The 23,765-nt window shown below is 35.3% G+C and overlaps 1 protein-coding gene across 5 annotated transcripts in view; it reads right to left on the reverse strand.

The window, feature by feature from the left end:
* The window catches only part of LOC123875174 (homeobox protein prospero), a 147,834-nt gene that overhangs the window by 102,847 nt on the left and 21,222 nt on the right, over window positions 1-23,765 (reverse strand). The gene's annotated exons all lie outside the window — the stretch shown is intronic.

The raw sequence follows: 23,765 nt of genomic DNA on the forward strand, positions 1-23,765 counted from the left end.
CGTTTTGACTTTTTAACCCCCGATCCAAAAAGCGGGGTGTTATAAGTTTGACGTGTGTCTGTCTGTGGCATCGTAGCTCCTAAACGAATGTACCGATTGTAATTTAGTTTTTTTTTTAAAAGGTGGTTTGATCGAGAGTGTTCTTAGCTATAATCCAAGAAAATTGGTTCAGCCGTTATCAGCTCTTTTCTAGTTTTCTTAGAGAGGTTTTTGTGTCGGGGGTTTTTAAAATTTTGATGTGACTAGTAGTTATCATCTCTATTGGGAATTAAACAAAGAGCTTCAAACACTGCACCAGAAAGGTCGTCAAAAGTAATAAAAAAAAAGATAACTGTCAAAGAATCACCGTTCAATATCGATTCTCGAATCGATTGCCATACGGGTGCAAGATTGGTCGTACAAAAAACGATCATCGCACGCGCTCACGCCGGGTGGTCCCGGAGTCCGCACGTGGGCCCGTATGTAGATCCTATCGATATCTAGTGACGTCTTATCGATAAGTGTTTTAAGGAAGAGTTTTATTGTTTTGTCTATGCTTCAAAGGGTCAACGATTTGTTTTGAGCTGCTGGTGGTAAGGTTATGGGCACGTGTTACTTGTTTACAGTTTTTTTTTTTAATTTTATAGGTAGCTATGACTACTGAGAAGATATTAGCTACAATACCTAAGGGTGATCTAAGCAAAAGTACTGTAGCTTAGCTGATAGAGCTCATCATTGTCTTACATTAGACTAATCGATATCTAGTGATGTCTTATCGATAAGTGTTGGTTTATTGTTTTGTCTATGCTTCAAACGATTTGTTTTGAGTTGCTGGTGGTAAGGTTATTGGTGCGTGTTGCTTTTGCTATTAAACTTCCTACCAAGCGTTTTTTTTAAATATACGTAATTAAGACTATTGAGAAAATAGCTACAATGACTATGGATGATCTAAGCTAACGGAATATACCTAAGTGTTAAACAAACAAACATAATATTTCATATAATATATAGCACGTTTCATTTAGATTTTTCACAATTCTAATTCAACTTTTAGCTCATTAAATTTTTCAACATCAAATTGGTATCCCTTAATAAATCACCATTACAAAATACCCGCTAACATTTGTAAACATGTTAATAATTACAAATCTATAAAGATTCAGCAAGAGACCAGGTGTTAAGGCGTGTATCGATACTTTATTGCCTCATTCAAGAGGCTAATTGTCCGTCATAATGGTGGTGGCCCTTAAGAACCGGAAGCTTTAATTCAGCCACCGATTTATTAGTACTTTTTGTCATATTTTAGATATAAACGCATCTGCTAAGCTGCATGGGTACTTGTAGACATGCTTTTATTTATTACCTACTAATGTTATTTGGCATGGTCGTGTACAGTGTAATGTCAATAGTTTATAAGCACATTCATGTATACTAATGTGGCATGAATAAAAGTCAGTCCTATTACAACCATCGACTCGTTCACTCATTTTTCTACACCTCCTGTACCCAACCTTAGATGGCGACCCCGCCAAACGGACTCAAATAAATAAATACTTATAAAATATAAAAACACCTGTATAATGTGCAACTCAAAGGTGGAGAAAGAAGACATTTTTATCAATCAGAATGGTCAAAACAATGCCAATATAGAACAATTACATTGGCATATTTCCTCAATCAATATAATTGTGATTATTATATGCACAATTTTGTTACTGGGAGTACTTTACATATTCTTCAAATTTTACAAAAAATGCCACGAAAATTGGATGAGAAGCCAAATAACCCAGCACGTGCTTCGACGGTCGCGCCGATCTTCAGGACGAGGACCAGCACTGGAGCGTTCGTGTGAGAACTGCCGTGCTAAACCTTGTGGATCGTGATATTTTATTATTCAAGAAAAAACTATTACAATTAGTGCAAAGTGCAAGATGGACAGTGATGTATGACGATTTATTGAACTTATATAACGAACTTTCCAAGATAAAGGTATATTTAGTGAAAATCGGCCCAAGTCGGAGAAAAGGTGAAATTATATCTAAAAAGTTAAGTGAAGCGGACAATTTAGTAAGTAATTTTAATTCGATTTTAGAAGAATTAGCTTCAATACCTGTATCTTTTAAGGGTGATGAATGCTTACGATTTGACAAGTTAAGTAATGATTTTTTCAATTTATATGATACTATTTTAAAATTGTGTAATACCGAGTCTTGTGAAAATTATAACAAAATGTCAAAATTCGAATTAAAAGTAGCATTACAATTACTGCCAGTCATCGATGACTCTGAAATATCTGTGAAGCAATTAATCGATAATATTATTTACTATGATTCTTTGCTTACAAGTCCCGACTGTAAAAATAATCTCATTCAATTCATCTTAAAAAGTAGACTATCACAAAATGCTAAATTGCAATTACAGCCAAATTACACATCCATCAATGACTTGGTTAGCGATATGCGGCGTGTGTTACTGCCACAAAAATCGCCTATAGCTATCCAAAATAAAATACAACAGTTAAGGCAAAATAATAGATCTGTACAAGATTATGGGAAAGAAATGTCAGAACTTTTTGTTGACCTTACAATATCGCAGTCAAAAGGTGATTCAAATGCTTATGCGGTACTTAAGCCCTTAAATGAAAAATTTGTCACTAAAAAGTTTGCCGACGGGTTGCGTAATCGTACACTTAGCACAGTAATTACAGCCAGGAACTACGATTCGCTTAAGGATGCAATTCAGGGTGCCCTTGATGAAGAAATCTCGAACCCTTCCCCTTCAGCAGGTGATTTATTAACCATGAAACAGCGTACATACTACCAGTCTAGGAATTTTAATAATTACTCAGGTAGATCGAATACAAGTAAGTATACAGGTTCACGGCCATCATATTATGTACCTGGCAGAGGGCGAGCATTAGGGCATCAGGTTTCAGCGCACTACTACTCTTCTTCGAGAGGAAAACAGAACGGCGCTCGTGGGATGACACGAGGTCGCGGAGGTAAGTTTTCTAATAATAATAATTATTATTATAGAAATCGAGGAGCTAAACAGACTAGAAATGTCATGCATATGTTGGGCGGATCAGAATCGGATTGTCAGATTAAATCCTCCCCTGAAAACCAAAATCAGTTTTTTCGAGAATAAACCCTTTATATTAACCTTACAGAAAAATGTAAAATACGTAGAATTATATTTGAACAATACAAGATGCTTCTGGTTATTAGATACCGGCGCAAGCATTTCAGCGGTTTGCAAAACAATAGTATGTAACAATACACCCATAGCCGACCGCCGTATTCTAATCAACGGCGTGGGGGGTCAAATCCAAGCGAAAGGCTCTGTTTATTTAACACTATCTGCTCCAAGTGGTGTACAATTACCGCATGAGTTCTATGTATTTGATTCTTTACCGTGTATGGCCAATGGAATTTTAGGTCTAGATTTTCTTTCTTTGTACGGAGCTCATATTGACTTAGAAAATTGCATTTTAACATTGAACTTTAATGGAATAAAATTCATACTACCATTGTTAAATAATATTGAAGTTGAGAAACCTAACTTTTTGACTATACCAGCTAGGTCTGAATCTACGCATTACATTACTACTAGTATGACTGAAGAGAGCGTAGTCTGTGCATCCGAAATTAAAGATGGAATTTTTATCGCGAGCATGCTAGTTATGCCTAAGGACGGAAAAATACCTATAAAAGTTTTGAATACTACTGAAACCGATTTTTATTTGCAGGATATAAAGCCTATTATACACAAGGCTAGTGATTATGATGTTTGTTTATTTGAAAATCCCTGTAGAGACTCAAATAGAGTGAAACGTTTATTCAAATTACTAAATTTAAACCATTTAAATTTGGAGGAGCAATCTAGTATTGAAAATATATGTGCAAAATATAACGACATATTTTACCTTGAAGGTGACCAATTTACCACTACTAAGCTTTATAAACATTCAATTTCTTTAAAGCCCAATACGACACCAGTGTATTCCAAGCCTTATAGACTTCCGCATTCACAAAAGAATGAAATGGATAAACAAATCGATAAGATGCTTAAACAAGGCATAGTAGAACCATGTAACAGTGAATGGTCTAGCCCTGTTCTATTAGTTCCGAAAAAATCGAACTCAAGTACGGAGAAAAAATGGAGATTAGTCATTGACTATAGAAAATTAAATAACTGTATTATTGATGACAAATTTCCCCTACCGAATATAACAGACATATTAGACTCATTATCAGGATGTATATACTTTACCCACTTAGACTTGAATCAAGGTTTTTATAATGTTGAGCTCGATCCAGCTAGCAGAAAATACACAGCTTTTAGTTCAGGCCAATATCAAATGACCAGAATGCCTATGGGTCTTAAAACAAGCCCAAGCTCATTTTCACGAATGATGAATATGGCAATGGCTGGTTTATCCTACGAAAAATGTCTTTGTTACCTTGACGATTTAATTATTTTTGGACGGAACTTATCAGATCACAACAAAAATTTAATTGAAGTGTTTGAAAGAATTCGTAACGTTAACTTAAAATTAAATCCAGCAAAATGTGATTTTCTCAAAAAGGAATTGTTTTATTTGGGACACGTAGTGTCAGGCGATGGCATCGTACCCGACCCTCAGAAAGTTAGTATCATAAAAGATTACCCCATCCCAAAAACTGCTGACGAAGTAAGACGATTCGTCGCATTAGCTAGTTATTATAGAAAGTTTATACCTAATTTTGCCGAAAAAGCTTACAACTTAAATCTTTTATGCAGAAAAAAGGTTCAATTTATATGGGATAGTAATTGTCAAAAATCTTTCGATATTTTAAAGGAATGTATGATGACACCACCAGTTCTACAATACCCTGACTTTTCGAAAAGTAATCAGTTTATTGTTCACACAGACGCATCAGGTTACGCGATAGGTGCAATTTTATCAAACTCGGATGGACGTCCAGTAGCTTACGCAAGTAGAAGTCTCAACAAAGCTGAGCAAAATTATCCAACTATTGAAAAGGAGCTTTTAGCTGTGGTCTGGGCAATAAAATACTTTAGACCTTACTTGTACGGTCGGACTTTTAAAATTCTTACCGACCACAAACCTTTAATTTATTTGTTTAGTATGAAGGACCCTTCGAGTAGGTTGCTTAAATTTAGATTGACCTTGGAAGAGTATGACTATCTGATAGAGTATGTGAAAGGTAAAGATAATGTGGCTGCAGACGCATTATCTCGAGTGATTATGAGTTCTAAAGATTTGAAAGAGATGTGTGATAGTGTAAATGTGATGACGCGTGCACAGAGGAAACGGTTAGATACAAGTGCTTCTTCGGATAATATGATCTCTACCGACGACAGGTCTGATCAGCCAATAGTCGTAGACAGTCATATTAAACCAAAGAACGCAGTTGAGTTAAGATTTATAGACGCGAAAATTTTAAATAAATTGCGACAAGAAAATAAAATTAATTGCGAAAATAATATTTTTTCATATGACAGAGGTCAAATGACGATATTTATAAACCCTGCTTCTCAATCGCAATTGACGCGAGCCGCATTTGTGAGAGAGCTAGGTGAGTTTTGTGAACGAATAAATGTAGAAGAAATATATTTTATTAAAAGTAATAACAATAATATATTTGTTAAGAAGTTAGTAGAGGAGATAAAGAATACAATTGAATGGAAAGGACCTCGTTTATGTATTTTAGAGGACGTAAATAGAATAGATAACATGGATGATAGAAAAGTTATATTAAACGACTTTCATCTTCTGCCCACAAGTGGCCACGCGGGCATTAGACGAATGTTAAATAACATAAAGAAATATTATTTCTGGCCAGGACTGGAAAAAGACATAATTAATTTTGTAAAAAAATGTCCTAAATGCCAAAAACAAAAATATACCACCACGGTGAAAGAACCCATGGTAATTACTTCAACAGCTCATTCAGCTTTTGAAAAAATATTTTTAGATATAGTTGGACCCTTAGATAGAGATATTAATAATTACACATACATTTTAACGCTACAATGCGAACTAACAAAATATGTATGCGCATTCCCATTGATTACAAAAACAGCCACAGAAGTAGCGCGTGTTTTTGTAAATAACTTTATCCTTGTTCATGGAATACCAACGATTGTGGGAACAGATCGAGGATCTGAATTTTTATCGGAAACATTTCAAGAGGTTTGTAAGTTACTCAATATTTCTAAACTAAATTCAACAGCATACCACCATGAAAGTATAGGTGCCTTAGAAAACTCACATAAGAGTTTAGGAAGTTTTCTAAGAATTCAGACCGAAGGTAGACCAGATTTATGGAGTACATGGCTTCCTTTTTGGTGTTTTGCGTATAACACAACTGTACATTCGTCAACAAAGTTTACACCTTTTGAACTAGTATATGGTAAAAAGTGTAACCTACCAAGCAATCTTTCAACGAAAATAGAACCTCTTTACAATCACGATAACTATCCTCAAGAATTGAGATATCGCTTACAAGTTTCACAAACAGAGGCGCGTAACAATTTAATAAATAGTAAATATAGACAAAAATTTAGATACGACAAATATGTTAATCCTATAAAATATAAGCCTAACGATTTAATTTTAATTAAAAATGAAACAGGCAATAAACTATCAGATTTATATTTAGGACCATATAAAGTAATTGAAGACTTGTCACCGAATGTAAAAATAGAATATACTAATGGAAAAATAGATGTTATTCATAAAAATAGAACTAAACTATACTTAACTGATTAACTGTATGTATTTGTAAGAAAATATAACAATATTGTAATTAGATGTAAGAAATATATTGTTTCCCTACGATTTAAAAAAAACAAAAATGTTTTTGTATTTTATATTTAGCTATTAAGAAAAAAAAATTATGTAATAGAACATTAATAATTTTTTTACCACCCCATGGGAGGTGTACAGTGTAATGTCAATAGTTTATAAGCACATTCATGTATACTAATGTGGCATGAATAAAAGTCAGTCCTATTACAACCATCGACTCGTTCACTCATTTTTCTACACCTCCTGTACCCAACCTTAGAGTCGCTAACTATGGGCCCCATAAGAAAGCTCACTCACTCAGAGGGCGATGTAGAGAGCTATGCTTGGAGTTTCTCCACATGATCAAATCAGAAACTGATGACGAACTCGCAGTGGTAAGCGCTGAGGTTTTATTAACCCCCGACCTAAAAAGAGGGGTGTTATAAGTTTGACGTGTGTATCTGTGTATCTGTCTGTGCCATCGTAGCTCCTAAACTAATAAACCGATTTTAATTTAGTTTTTTTTTTTTTTGTTTGAAAGGTGGCTTGATCGAGAGTGTTCTTAGCTTTAGTCCAAGAAAATCGGTTTAGCTGTTTGACAGTTATCAGCTCTTTTCTAGTTACTGTGACCTTCACTTGTCGGGGGTGTTATAAATTTTTAATTTACACTTGTTATTAGTGGGAGGTTCCGGGTTTGATTCGCGGCAGGGTTTAGAATTTTATAATTTCTAAATCACTGGTCTGGTCTGGAGGGTTTCGGTCGTGGCTAGTTACCACCCTACCAGCCAAGCTGTGCCGTCGAATGATTTAGCGTTCCGGTATGATGACGTGTAGAAACCAAAGGCCTTGGAAAATTAACCCGCATCCATCTTAGCCATCACTTACCACCAGGTGAGATAGCAGTCAACTTGTATCTGAATAAAAAAAAGGAGATCCATAAAAGAACCAGAGTAACCGACATAGCTCAAAGGGTTGCAAAGCTGAAGTGGCAATTGGCAGGGCACATACCTAGGTAAATAGTTCGAAAACCCAATTTACGTTGGGGTCTCAAGGTGCTAAGATGGCGAACTGGCACCAGGAAGCGCAGAGTTGAAAGACTCTCCTATTGAAGCTTTAGATTGAATTTTACAGTTAGTCATACAAATTCAAAGATTGGCAAAAATACGTGTTATACTTGGTATACTTTGGATTAACACTACTTGCACAAGTTGTTTGCAAAAAATCTTTTATGTTTCACGCAGATGTCTTAATTCGACTTTTATCGGTTCAATCTTGAGCCAATAGGATTACCTACCTATATGATTTGCCTTTTAGTTGAAGTTTGATAGTGTGAATTACATGCGATGTTTTTAACCGACTTCAAAAAAAGGAGGAGGTTCTCAATTCGTCGGGATCTTCTTTTTACTGTCCAGATAATGAAGATTTTACTGAAACAAGGTAGGTACCTACTTATGTCCAAGACGTAGACTACTTCGTAGATTTTATTTTTATGTGTGTGTGATGGTTTACCTGTTGCCATATTTTTGTCATGTCTTTTGTGATCTATAAACCTTTTTTATTTATGGTGTTGTGAACGGCAGAGTGAACTCCACCAGAGTCAACTAGAGTGAGGGAACTCTCGGTTTGATTCTGAATTGACGATAATATGTCAAATATTTGGCTATTGTGACGTAAAATCATAGAAAAATAGGGCTACATTAGGGCTAGCTGCGTCAAATGTACTAACATTTTATGCCTGCCAGTGACGACGAAGCCTCGTCGTTTTGTTAGAAGTTTCCTAAGCCCTCTGTCGTGAACTGTGACTCCACTATAACGGTCCAGTGGAAACGCAGGGTCTTCTGCAAAAGGGAGTAGGTATACGAGTAGGTAAGGTACCTATTAATCTCAGTCCTATATCAACGTCCATAAAACTGAGTTCAAAATTTTGCAATTTTGCATTATAAAGTCTACATCTCCTGAGGATGCTCCGGTTTCGGAGCGAAACGTGCGTCGAGTGTGTTCTGGGGGATTTATGTGGTGGTGTTAAGTGGTGGTGCTTGGGGCTTGCTTGGTGGCTGACTTTTCCTGCATGCTTAGCAGTGGGAGGGCGGGTAGTGCATGTCGCAAACTTGTCTGTACCAATAGTAGTACATCATGAGATGTACTATAGGTACAGATTTGCTTTTTTTAGTAGATAGCAAATAGCAATAGATATAGCAAATTAAGCTTTTGATTCTTTGAGTTGTGTTATAAAAAAACTCGATTCCTCTTCACTTCTGTAAGCATCGCCCGTAATGTTCCGTGTCCTCTATACTAGAATAATGTTTTTTTTTTCTTTTCGAACTTTAAGCAATATATTTATAACTTAGGTATTTTTTCATTGTCCTTAGGTTAGCTATTATATTATATTTTATATTTTACTGTACGACTTATGTTTATGTTAATGCACGCTGTGACTGCCCGTAAGTGGAGTTGCATAAGAGCCCTAGAATTTAAGGAACAACATGTATAATTTAAATGTGTAACTCTGTGGGCGGTACTTTAGTAAATAAATAAATAAATAGTAAGTAGTCGACACCGATTTTAATATTTATTTGCAATGATGCGGGCGGTTCAAAGAAGTAGCTATTCTTGGTTGCACAATAGACTGGAATTGGTCTACTTGGCCCAAATTACCGGCATGCATAGTGGCCCGCATCCTTGGGCTCTGGTGACACTCAAATTAAATCTATTTTTTCGCAGAGCTCCGGATGCTGTTCCTTTATACGTGTTAACTGAGATGTGGTGATCTTGAGGTTGCTTTATGAATATAGATTAAACATTTTGTTTGTCAATAGGGTTAATAAATATTTATGAAATTGATCTCAAATCTTAACGTTATTATTATAGGGGTAGCTTTGCTAAAACTCCCCTCTTTATAAAAAAAAAATATACATTGAAGTCATTGCACCTAATAAGATACATCCTGAACCGTTTAACCAGTGTAGTGATACCTATTTATAAAGCTAAATGGAATTCTTTTGAATTCGAGACAAAATTACACGTTATCGTATTCCCGAATAACCCTTCACTTATCTCGTCATCGAGCAAGTATCAGACCGCGACCTGTCAAAATATAAAAAGCGTGGTAAAGCGTCGCTCACACGCCCACTTATAAGACGGGTGACGTCAGAGGAAGTGACGTAAGGAGACCGTCTCACCGCGTCTTGAATGGGGCACGCACACCTTCACAATGCAGTCCTGACAGCGTCTTGTGCGTGTAAGTGTGTGAATGAACGTACGCTGCGCGTTTACGTAGGGATTGTGTTGTGAAACACTGCTATTGAGATTGACGTGCGAGAGTCTAGTGGACAAACATCGCTTGATGGATGCGACATCCCACTAATTGAACGATGCCAGTTACATCTACGGACGGGAAGCAAATTAAAACTTTTAGTCACCGGTCGGAACTAGCGGCGTCTAATGAGCAAACATACGAATCATTTACCGTCATAAAGTCTCGCTTGACCGCGTCTAGAACAATTGGACTCGAAAAACTGTTCGTCATTTCCGAATTTTAATGAGCGAACACGTTACGTTGAATGACAGGGGCATTGGACCTTGTGCCAAAACCATAATACACCGGTAACTTGCTCGCATTTTTTAATTTTTGGATGGATTTTGAACTTTATTTGTTGGGTTAACAAGCTATAATTTTAAACTGGGGATCGGTTCGGGGTTTTCGAACAGTAAGTATCGGTATGGAGTGCATGTAAGAGGGGTGTGGGCAGGTGTGAGGCCAGATGTCTTGAACAAATTGCTATGCCATAAGGTACCGCGGTGTGGACACACCCTTACCTTTGTTGGGCGCTTGGCGTGTGCCAAGGTTTAATTTTATGCTTGATTACGAAGCGATCGGGGGACTACTAATTAATAGTTGCGAGATGAACGCTCCAGACTTCCAACTTTTGAAGTATCGGATGCATTGTTTTTAGTTCTGTAAATTTAAATCGCGAAGCAAAAAAAATATTGAGATCATTAAAAGTTTTAAAGTGCTTTACTAGGCCTAGTTGCATTGCGGCGATGGCCTAGTGGTTAGGTCGTTGGCCTTCTATTCGGAAGGTCAGGGGTTCTATCCCGGGCACGCACCTCTAACTTTTCGGAGTTGTGCATTTTGAGCAATTAGGTATGAGGTATCACTAGCTTTTACGGTTAAGGAAAACATCATAAGGAAACTTACATGCCTGAGAGTTCTGCATGGTGTTATCACTTATCAAAGGTGTATGAATTCTGCCAATCCCGCTGTACCAGGCAGATTATATAAGACCCTTCTTATTCTGAGAGAAGACTCGTCCCAGTAGTGGGCCGGTAATGGTTCGACCATAATGATGACCCAGTAGATGCCTAGGTATATTTTTCAGATAAAATGAAAATGCCTTAAAAGTCAAGAACAAAACGCAATCTTTGTTCCAGTGTTTTGAGGCAGTTGTTTAACGTTATATTTAAAAGAATCGCATTCGCGTTTATGGAAGCGAAATGGAAACAAAACTAGTCTTTTATTCATTTCTATCTGTATATTGTCTTTCTCTACCCTGTCCAACCGGGGCAGGGTAATCAAAGGTGCACGACAAAGCCTGTCTATGGCTTTTTGAACCCTTTGCTCTCCTGCTTCAACTCTCAGTAATTGGCTTTCGATTTTTGACTTTTTTTTTTTTGGTTTGTGTTTCTCATCCGATAAGCAATATACACCAATTGATCATTCGAAAAGAAAAAATCCCATATACTTCAGTATATTTTCGACTTAGTTATCTATTTAAGTAGGTACTTTAGTCCGTCACATAAGGCTGTTGCGTTTGAATAATATAAGAATGCTTGCTGGACGGATTTTCAACCCCCGACCCAAAAAGAGGGGTGTTATAAGTTTGACGTGTGTATCTGTGTATCCGTCAGTGGCATCGTAGCTCCTAAACTAATGAACCGATTTTAATTTAGTTTTTTTGTTTGAAAGGTGGCATGATCGAGAGTGTTCTTAGCTATAATCCAAGAAAATCGGTTCAGCCGTTTGAAAGTTATCAGCTCTTTTCTAGTTACTGTAACCTTCACTTGTCGGGGGTGTTATAAATTTGTAATTTACACTTGTATTGAAGTTTTTACCAGTAGCTGAAATGTTCTCGGATAATGTATAAATCAGCTATGTATGTAAATTCATACTATTGATACTTATCCTATCCTATAATGACCTGGGCGCTTTGGAATCCTCGTTTTAAGTTTACGTAATTAATTATCACCAGTATCATCATCTTACAAATCTAACAATTCTGATTATCAAAAGGAGTAAGTACAATAGTCTCTACTTTGAATAAATGATTTGAGTTTGAGTTTGATGCGAAGCTAAGGCATGCCAAAGGGTCATCTACAGATTTTGTCAATATTTAAACGACATCGAAGTTATATCACGTCAATGATTTGTACAGTAATTAGATAAGGCTAGCTTTAAGTGTTATTGTAACATTTTCAATTAAAAAATATGTCTAATATCCTAAGCATTAGCAATTTAATTCAGCAGTCACCACCCTCAGAAACATCGATTGTTACTAAGGACAGCGTATCGATCGCTACTCCCCTGCGGTAGCCATCTTAGCTGCAGCTGCGCCGGCGCAGGGTCAAAGGTGGCGAGGGGCGCAAGTAAGCGTAAGTGTAGTGCACTGGTGGGCGCTGAGTACCACGTCTATAGGATTAGAGGCCATGTTGGATCGATATTTCGGTTTTCGAATACACGTCGCTTTTTACCCGACTACGCAGAAATAAAAAAGCTGCTCTATTTGTTACATGATGCTCAAAAAAGAGTACCTATTTCAGGATTCATTTATGTATCTCCTTGAGATTTTTTATCCCACATTAACTTCTAAATGTCTGAAAAGATTTGGATGTATGGGGTAGTTGGGAATTGGGATCCTTATCGTTAGAATCCTTACATCTAACATGATTGTAAGTGATACTGGCTGTAATTTTTTTTGGAAAAGATTAAATATGACAGCTATAATAGTGCGTCCATGCACAATTTCGAATGTTTTTTACTTTTTAGTTCGTTTTTTTGCAGGGCAGTCGTATATTTTTTTAAATTTTTTATTAGGTAGGTACCTACCTACGATTTTTAAAGTAAGTTCCGCGTTGACATGAATTCGAGAGACTTACCTGGTTTAAACTTTTTCTTTTTTTACACATTTATTGGGACAAACTTTTTTCCAAAAAAAAAAGAAAAGAAAAGAAAACTGGTTTTAACGAGTATGGAGTATGTTTTTTTAAAACATTCGTTAAATTAAATCATTGTAAGTCTTTTGACTTAAAAACAGTGATGTACAAAACGTAAAAAGACAAATAAGGAAACGCTTTCTACAAAGTGACCGACGAACCACCTGGTTGGTAACTATTGTCTTAGGCGCCATGCTTTGAAAGCAGGACATCTGATACGCCCACAAAACACATTAATACCGGATCAAACAACATGTGCATTGATATTATCTTGTAACACGTGCCTTAAGACATAGTACAAGCAAAAATTCACCGTATTCTTAATGCTAATATGATTTAAAATAGATTGAAGATTATCAACGCCTTGAGTGGTTCAAGAACCTTATAAGTTACAACGGCCGTTATTTTTAAAATAAGAACTCTATTTTCATGAAAATAAGATGTGTTACCGCTAGTAAGCCTTTACGGTAAGGTGCGAACGTAAAATCAGCTGTTTCGAGTATTTTTTTCGTCACTTGTGAAGTTTCTTTCAGAATTAAAATGGGCTTTAAGACATTGCCAGACGATTGGTTTTATATCAAAAAGAAGAATTATTCACATTATAACCAACAAAGTATCTTAAAGGTTTTTGGGTAGAGGAATTTGAAACTTGAGCTAATAATATCAAGGTACTTTTTGAATTGAATGTTGGACTTGCATCTTGGAGGAATCTATGCGTTGGTACCTACTACACTATACTATATCTATAAAGATATGCGCTTTGAAACCAGGTGTGTATGGATATTATTGAATGAATTATCATTGAAAAGGTTTTGCAAGGTGTAGTATTACTTTTCATATTATAGGTATTATACTTAATTCATTCGTTACCTACATACAAGAAGTTTAATTAAATAAGAAAATATAGTAGAATACTATTAGAATACCTAAATATCAAGTTAAATGCATTTAGAAATTAAATGGAGCAACGTGGTGGACCGGCGTTATTTGTCTTGCAAGGATATATACCTACCTAGTTAGGTAAAGACAGTGATATATTAAGTAGCCTGCTTGTTATTACGGAAAATCATTACCCGCGTGATTTTTAAAACCTAAATCCACGCAGATGAAGTCGCGGGCATCAGCTGTATTAAAATAGAATGCATATGAAAATAAATTAAAATACGAAATGAAACTTAGAACAACCAAAGTAACCTTCAAATAATCCTCGAACAATAGAGGAAAGTAAATACAAAAACGCGTAAGAGCATTACATTACGCTCAAATCGTAGGGTGGCGGGACATGTGCGCACGCGCCGGCCGACAATCACAGTAATAATATCTAAAAAATAATAATAAATCCGGGTGAAGAATAAAGAAAATCACCCCCTGGCTCCCTTTGCCTTTATCTTGCAAACAGACTTCAAAATGTTAAAGATAATAGGGGTGGCGGCCCCCCTGTGTAAGCGGCAGCGCACACCTTTCGCGGGGGTTGCGTCTGCTCGCGCTCTGAGCGACGCTTATGGGGAAAAGCGACGCGCGTCGTTTGGCGGTTTGATTCAAATTTCGAACGCGTATCGATCTTAATTTTCATTTTTGACAGTTTTATTTGAACTTTTATTTTTATTTATGCATAATTATAGGGATGATGACTACTAGTCAAATAAGCGACTTTTTATCAAACGAGCTTGTATGAAATTCACAGATGTGACGTCATACATTTGACGTAATTTTTTTTGTTTAAATCGATGATTTAAAATAGTCAGCAAACTTAAAAATAGCATCGAATGTGGATTTTACGAATTTTGGAAGACTCATAATTACTAAGAAATAATTTTATTTTTGACATAGGCATCACCCCCATTATGAAATATTTATAACATAATTATTTTGTTTTTCGCCAAACTGGTGAATCGGTTTACCAGCTTAGACATCTTAAATAAACGATACAATGCTGTAAGGCGGCACTTAAACAGCGCCTTGCCTTGACTGTCACTTCGGTACTCAGAAATCCTTACCATTTACCAATTCAATTCAATTCAAAATGTTTTTATTCAATTAAACTTTTACAAGTGCTTTTGAATCGTCAAAAAATCTACCACTGGTTCGGAATGCTGTTCCTACCGAGAAGAACCAGCAAGAAACTCGGCGGTTGCTCTTTGGGTCTATGCTCTATTGTCATACTTAGCTATTTTATTTAGATGAACGTTTTGTGTCATTACTCATTATTAATCACCCATTATTAATTGTATCAGCTAACAATCATCGTATTTCTTTAGAAATAAATAAATATTTATCTGTTTTTATAAAATCATTAATTGTAATCATAGTATAATTGGTCATCGGTAGCAGGCTACAGAAACCTTATCTGCCAACAAAAAAAAAAACAATCATCTATCATACGCGAAACATCCTTCATCAAAGAAACGCACGCGGCACGCGCTTCGCAGATGCGTTTCAAATTGCAAGAAATCAACGTAGAGCATCTTTGGCAATTTTTAACCCCTGACCCAAAAAGAGGTGTGTTATAAGTTTGACGTGTGTATTTGTGTATCTGTCTGTGGCATCGTAGCTCCTAAAATAATGAACCGATTTTAATTTAGTTTTTTTTTGTTTGAAAGGTGGCTTAATCGAGAGTGTTCTTAGCTATATTCCAAGAAAATCGGTTCAGCCGTTTGAAAGTTATAAGCTCTTTTCTAGTTACTGTAACCTTCACTTGTCGGGCGTGTTATAAATTTTTAATTTACACTTGTTACTATGTTTATTCAACTTATATTATCTATAGTCAGCCGTGATAATCTAGAGGTTAAGACGTCCGTCTCCCATTCCGGAGGTTCAATCTCGGACACCCATCGCTAACTTTTTGTAAGTAGCTTCAGAGCTACATAATTTTTCCAAAATTATGTACTAATATTATGCGATCGGTCATGTAAATTACATTGTTTTACCTGCATGAGTTGTGTGTGCCCGTAAGTGGTGTGTCACACTGAATAAGACTATACTATTGTATTTTTAAGTGTTTTGTGAACATGCTGTGGGCGTACCTTAAAATAATAAACAAATAAAAATAAAATAAAGTATGTGTATGTGCGTTAAGCAATTAAATCTTGCTTTTACGGTGAAGTAAAACATCAAGCGTGCATGCCTGAGAGTTCTCCAAATTGTAGTGAGAGGGGCCAATTTCGCACTTGGCAAACGTGAAAGATTATGGCCAAACCGCTTCTCAATCTGAAATGAGACCCGTGCTCAGTAGTGAGTCGGCGATTGATTGATGTAATTAATGATTAGCTACAGATGTTTTGACGAGATTATTTGACAGTAGGTAAGTAGGTATATTGTAATATATTTTTGTGGTATTCCCCATAAGTAGTACCATATTGGGGATATAGAAAAAGATATCTGGTAATTTTAAACTTATGGAAAATCATAATTTATTTTGTTAAAGTAGATTATATTTAATAAGTTAAATACTTATTATAAGCATATTATAACTATCTAATTTAATCCTTTGAATACTTTAAATTGTTTTCTAACAAAAATGACCGAATTTATTTCGGTAAATGTCTTAATTTATTTCGGTAACGTCTTTTTTTGTGGCAAATAAACCGAAAATCGAAATCGATGCGGGTTAAAGGCATGGCATATGCAAGCAAGGTGGTACCCTATCAATGGAACTCTTTCTCAAAGAAAGGTGCGAATTTTGAAGTAGGTCATCCTTTTTTTCTTCATGTCATGGTATTGAAAGAACTCTACCTGAAGACATACTCTCGCTATTGATCAATTTCATTCGGCAAATTGAGATTTAACAATAATCTTTTCTTTATTATTATTTATTGCCGGTGCAATACTGAGCACAGATCTTTCAGAATGAGATAAGGCCATAGTGCATACCCTGACCAGGACGGTCGGCCAATTGGCAGACGTCACACACCTCTAAAAATGTCATGGAGACTCTCAGGCATGCGGGTTTCCTCACGATATTTCACCGTTAAAGTAAGTGTTGTAAATAATTGCTTAAAATGGACATAACTCTAAATTTAGAGGTGCGTGCCAATCTGTCATCTGAAAAGTTAGAAGATAGTAACTACTCAATAATCAGTGACAAATAATCCAGCAATTTGAGGTACGATTTACTGTGAAGCCAATAAAGAAAATTTACATATTACACTCAAGGCTGCTTAAAATTCATAAGTCCCTATAATAGGTCTATTGCAATATCAAGGGTGATCATTATTTATGTCAGTATGCCACAATCGGCATACTTACTTACTTATTATAATCGATAATCTAAATCGCACAGACCCTTCCGAAAAATCCGTCATTCAAAATACAGCTTTACACCACTTGCTTTATAAAATAATTTCATTTGTATTAAAAAACAAGTATTTAACTATATCCGTCCAGTTATAGTGTGATGAATTAGAATTGAACTCTATTTTCGATATGGTTAAGTGACAATGAAGGTCAGGTTATACTGGTTAACTATAATGTGCCCATAGCCATCTGTTTGCAAGTCTTGAGGGTTGCAAAGCGTGACATTTGCTGTTACCCTTAAACGACCGTTGGAGGTTTTCTAATTGGACGTTTTGGTTTCGAACCAAAATGAATAAGTTACTAGTTCTTAAATTATATTTGAAGTTACATATAAATTTACGAACAGTATTTTAGATTTTTCTTAACAGCTTTGTGTTGGAAAGAGATCAAAACTTAAACTTAGGTTTTCTCTAGATTCATTTAATTTAACATACATTCATAGTTATTTTATTAAAAAACGCATAAATAAAGCAATAGGTATACCTATAAAAAAATTAAAAATAATGCTATAGTGCACGATTTAACTTGTCACTATAAGATTTTTACATTTCTCTTTTTATTCGTTCTCTAATTTAAGAAAGTAACAACTGAAAATCACGGAAAGAAATTATTAACCAATAAAGTAACATAAATCACATCTCCCCTTTCAATAAAACTGCATACATTTAATAGACTACCGCGCAAGTGCTGAACTTTGAGCGATTTATGGTCTTCCAATTTGATATTAAGAAATCGCTAATTCAATCTGGTCAAAACAAATCTAATTGAGTAAATACTCAACGAAATTACTTTTTATTCGCGATCAAATTTTTATACAATTTATTTAATATTTATAATATTATTTATACAAGTTGCCATACTATAATTTAATATACACCTAACCAAACAGAAATTAAAAAAATCTATGAACCACTTACTATAATAGTACAAATCTATTTGAATAGGATATCTTAGAATTTTGCCTGACTGCTTTATACTCAACTTTCCTACAGGTTGCAAAAGCTTTCATTAAGTAAAAATAACATTATATTATTATACTAGCTGATGCCCGCAGCTTCGCCCGCGTGGATTGGTCAGATCCTCTGCAGCATCAGGATTGAGGAGTTGGACTCCAAATTTTTTATGAAACAATGTCGCAAAGTTCCTCTATCGATTAAAAAAGAAATGACGCAAATCGGTTCAGAAATCTCGGAGATTTCGGTGTACATAGGTAGAAAAACACAACTCCCTTTTTGAAAGTCGGTTAAAAAAGTAGCCTATTTTACTCCCTGGTCAATTCTCTACTTGTCTGTGAAAATCCCGTCAAAATCGGTTCAGCCGTTCCCAAGATTAGCCTTTTCAAACAGACAGACAGACAGACAGACAGACAGACAGACAGACAGACAAAAATTTTAAAAACGTGTGAACGTTCAAATAAACATATGACCTTAATATGCGGTAGTTATTTCGAAATTACAGACAGACACTCCAATTTTATTTATTAGTATAGATGTAACAAGTGTAAATTAAAAATTTATAACACCCCCGACAAGTGAAGGTTACAGTAACTAGAAAAAAGCTGATAACTTTCAAACGGCTGAACCAATTTTCTTGGATGATAGCTAAGAACACTCTCGATCAAGCCACTTTTCAAACAATAAAATTAAATTAAAATCGGTTTATTAGTGTAGGAGCTACGATGCCACAGACAGATACACAGATACACACGTCAAACTTATAACACCCCTCTTTTTGGGTCGGGGGTTAAAAAGAAAACTTAAAATGTAGATACAAAAAGGCGGTCTTATTCGACCTTAAAGGTGGAAGAGGACCGACTCACACTTGACCGTCTATCTTCCGTCTTACTCATCAGTGAATACGAATTTTATACACATTGTAAAATCAGTAGTTAAAAAATAATGTGAAATTCGCTAATCTTGTGGTTTAAGCCACATCGCCGCTCACACAAGACAGGAAGCAGTGAGTATACAAGCCCTCCACAAAAGAGATGAGCGGAAAACATATAATTACGCTATCACATAACGGAACTAGGCGCAGATACGTCGCGATACAAGAAAAGAACGGCACGTTATTCACTTGTTGTTTCCTTTACTTATTCAATGCTTTTTAATACATCAGCTTATACCACTTGTTTGGTAATTAGATCTTTTACGGGTGTTTTATTTAAATCACAATAAGTATTTGTAGTTTCGACAAAAGTAGATTTTATATGAAAGGAGAAGCAAGTGATTCACTTGTCATATCCTTGTTCTTTTCAATGCTTTATAAAACGTTATCCTATGGATATAATATATTTATGGTGGTTTTTCGTATTCTAATAGGGTTAAGTTTAAAAGTTCCGATTTAAAAGAAAATTAAATATAAGACAGATTGATCAGTTGTTCCGAGTTAGGATGATTTATGAGCTAAATGATATATTAACAGGTTTCTTATTAGCTATTATGTTATTCAATACTTTTGATTAAAAAGCTTTGTAAAATTTGTAATTTTTATACATATCTATAGAAATATGTTTTAAATACCCTATTTATCATATTATATAAAAAATAAAATCTAAAGAGATCAGAGATATTATGAGGATAGGTAGCTGAATAGTACTGTCACAGTAATTTCACATAACCAACAAGTTGTTTTATAAAAGTTCCGGAGGGTGCTTTGTTATGGGCAATGAAATTATTACACCTGTTAAGAGTAACGATAGAAAATAAAATGTTTTTCAGTATTTGTATTTTTATATAAAATAACACAGGTACATACTATGCTTTATTGAAGTACCTACTACATAATTACTACTTATTCGATTTTCTATGTTGAATTTAAGTTAAGCTAAATTACCTAAACATAGGTTGTTCTTTGATGCCAATTAATAAAATAATTGTTCTCTGGTCTTTCTGCTAAAGAAGTTTAAATGACAGAGATTTAAGTTTCCAACGAAATTGAAAAATATAATTCGTCAACGACATCTACCTGCCACTTACTCGTATACCACATCAGATTTTTTTTGTATACCTACTTAGTTAATTTAATTGGGGTTGCAGTACTTAAATATTTTATTTGACGAATTACCGAATTTTCGCAATGTATTTGTAGTATAAGTGATATTTAGGAAAATTAATATCAGTGACCAAGATGTAACCTAGTGAGTTTATCAAAAAAAAAAAGTTTCGAACTAATTATTGAAACCTCCTCCATTCCTACAAATCTTACAAATACTATCAAATTTTCCCAACAAATTTTTAAACACTTTTTTATGTAAGCAGTACTATCGCGTTTCTTCACGCGTGACCTAAAGGAACCGGAACTGTCCACGTCATCGCGTCTGTGCGCTATGCGCGCCTGCTTCCGCTCGCGCTTATCGCTTGAGTTCCGATCTTTAAATTAGGTTTATCAAACCTACTGGGACATACCTAGTTTTTTTTTTTTTGCAGTTTGCATATTCAATTTCTGTCAATAAAATACTTTATTTTATTTTTTATTTTGTTTATTAAACACACATCACAGATTAAGACAATAACAATCAAGTAACACAAGCGATAAAAAAAAAAACTAGTCACTCTCCAAAAAAAGTGTGTACAGATGCAGTTACAAGATAATAGACGTGTCGCCTTAGAACTACCTACCAAAAACTAAAATTTTAGAAAACAGAACTAAACATTTGTCAAAATTCGAAAATAAATAAAAACTTTACTTTAAACAAAATCGTAACGCAAAAATGCAAACAACTTAATAAGTAAATAAAGCCACAAGTGAACATTCCATATTTCAATAATACCAACTTAAAAAACGTACGTTTTCCATATTCGCTTAATGAGTGCCCATTGTCAATTAGACAATCATAATATCTATGTACCTAATTCTTTAATAGGAAGGATTTTAATCATACGTTGAGTAGCGGCGCAACAAAAAAATACAATTGTAATAGCACTCAGACAGAAAAACAACGGCTCATTCAGATTGTATCAAATTGGAAACAAAAGGAAAATGGCATGGAATGAACACAAGCCCGAAACAGGTCTCCAAAGTGCATCGATTGGTCTAAATTCAAGTATTCTTTTTGCCGCTAATACAGTAACAAAACATCAATTCGTTACTCTGGTCCTGCTTGATTAAACAAGTTGTTGTACGCTTCGTATTTTGCTATATTCCATGCTAATTTTATAAATGCGAAAATAATATGACCGTCTGTTTCAGAAAATCAAAAAATTGCCACGGGAATAGCTTTTCAAAGATCCCATGGGAACTGTTTGATTTTCCGGGATAAAAAGTGGATGCAAGCTACCTTGGTACCAAACATACAAATCGGTCAAGCGGATGGGTCTTTAGAAATCCCGTGGGAACTCCTTGATTTTCCGGGATAAAAATTAGCTTATGTCCGTCCGCGGGATATAAGCTAACTCTGTACCAAATTTCGTCAGAATCGGTTAAACGGGTTTCACGGCCCAACAGGCCGTGAAAAGGTAGCAGACAGACAGACTTTCGCATTTATAATATTAGTATGGATAATGAATCATCAGTGCATCTACCACCGCTGGTTCGGAATGCTTTTCCTACCGAAAAGAACAGTAAGAAACTAGGCTGATAACACAAAAATTAATTTAAGTTTGTATTTAATCAAAACTTTTTAAAAGAGCAAGCTCAAAAGTGCATTTTCAGTTGATTTCCATTTGGACCAAACAAATACTAACTGAGCGTCTTTGTGGAGGCCGCCACGTTTCGATATCACTTTCAAGCTTTCCACATCGAAAAATACTAGCGAAAATTTGAAAAAGTAGCAGAATAGTCATTATTTTTAATTAATTAATGCAACATCATCACATGAAAGCGTAATCTAAACCGAAATAGGTTAAACAAAGACTACGGTAACGTCTCTGTGACGAGGCCGTAGCCAGGAATATAGTTCGGGGGGGTTAACCGCGGTCAAGAAAAATATTCTCTTTCTCTCTCTGGTTGACTGAGGATCATGATCATCTCCCAGGCGAGTCATTATTTTACGGTAGGTTACTAATTTCCTTCCGTCAGGTCCTGTTTTTAGCCTAGCATCGTAAAGTGGAGCACGGCAGTTTCCCTTAAGAGGGCTCTATCCGTCACTCGTTTTATACCATTTCATACAATCGTAGTTCCAATTTCATTTGAATATTAAGCAACCAAAGTCCATGAAATTTTGCAGACATATTCTAGAAACTAATATCTATGTCTGTGGTTTTCCAGATTTCTGTTAAAATATTCGGTTTCAAAGTTACGCGGTCTTAAAATTTTCATACAAATCTTTGAGCCCCTGTAATTTTAAAACTACACATTTTTAGAAAAATCTAAAACACCACAGACACAGATATTAGTTTTTAGAATATGTTTGCAAAATTTCATGGACTTTGGTTGCTTAATATTCAAATTAAATTGGAACTACGATTGTATGAAATGGTATGAAACGAGTGACGGAGAGAGCCCTGTTAATGGGTCTGACTATACCGCATAGGAGCTGTTCCTCCTTATTTAAAAGAAAATTAGGAACTTGAAAAAAATAATCTAATTTTTAAATGAATATGTATGAGATCCGCTCATCTATTGAAATAGCTGTAGGTAAACATAAAAGAAAAAAATGTTCGACTGCCATAACAACGTATAGCTAAAAACAGATCAGACGTCCGTTGAGCTCAAGATAGAAAGAAATATCAGAAAATATCAAATACTTAGCGCGAATTTTTAGATATTTTTACAGATTTTTTTTTTGAAATTTTTGAGAATAGCTATGTACCTATTATTTCGTTCATTTTAAAATTAATTTCACTTTTCGGGGGGCTTGAAGTTTAACCCCTCCCCAGGCTACGACCATCCATGCTCTGCGAGGCTGTGTTGTGTGAGGCGCGGGCGACGGCACTGAGCCGTGGGCCCACAGCGAGCGGCTAATGCCGCATCTGCTCGTAATGAGCTACTCAAGTACACACTAACTTGTTTACATTGTTTCTTTATTGTGTTTTTTACCCACCTCCTCCTTCCCTATGGTACGAGTAACGAAATGATTTTTTCCCCGCAATAAAACGAAATCTCGCGTCTGTCGTCTCTTTGTCTTTTACGCGATTTATTTTTAATTAGACGATGCGAACAGTCGCGTGTGTTCTGGCGTGCGATGTGCGAAGATTTTTGAAGTTTTTTTTTTTTCAACCTCATGAGTCGGTGTTAGTGACACGTCTCTTTCCGTTTGCGTTGTTGTTTCAAGAAATGTTTCAAATGGTCCATGTCAAAAAATAGCGATTTTTTTTTGGTTCTATAATAAATTCAAATCTCAAAAATACCTATTTATATTAGGTACTTATCCTAATCAGAATAAATCTAAACTATACTGAAACTTCAACTAGAAATAATTAACGTTGATCTTATTTTGAGCTTTTAATTCTGTTTTAATTTGGTTTTCATATCAAAAGTACTATTGACCATTACGTAGGTTTATTACCTACCTACTAGTGAGTAGCGACCCGCCCGGCTTTAAGCG

This window comes from Maniola jurtina, chromosome 19 (genome assembly GCF_905333055.1).
Source record: "Maniola jurtina chromosome 19, ilManJurt1.1, whole genome shotgun sequence".
Taxonomy (NCBI): Eukaryota; Metazoa; Arthropoda; class Insecta; order Lepidoptera; family Nymphalidae; genus Maniola; species Maniola jurtina.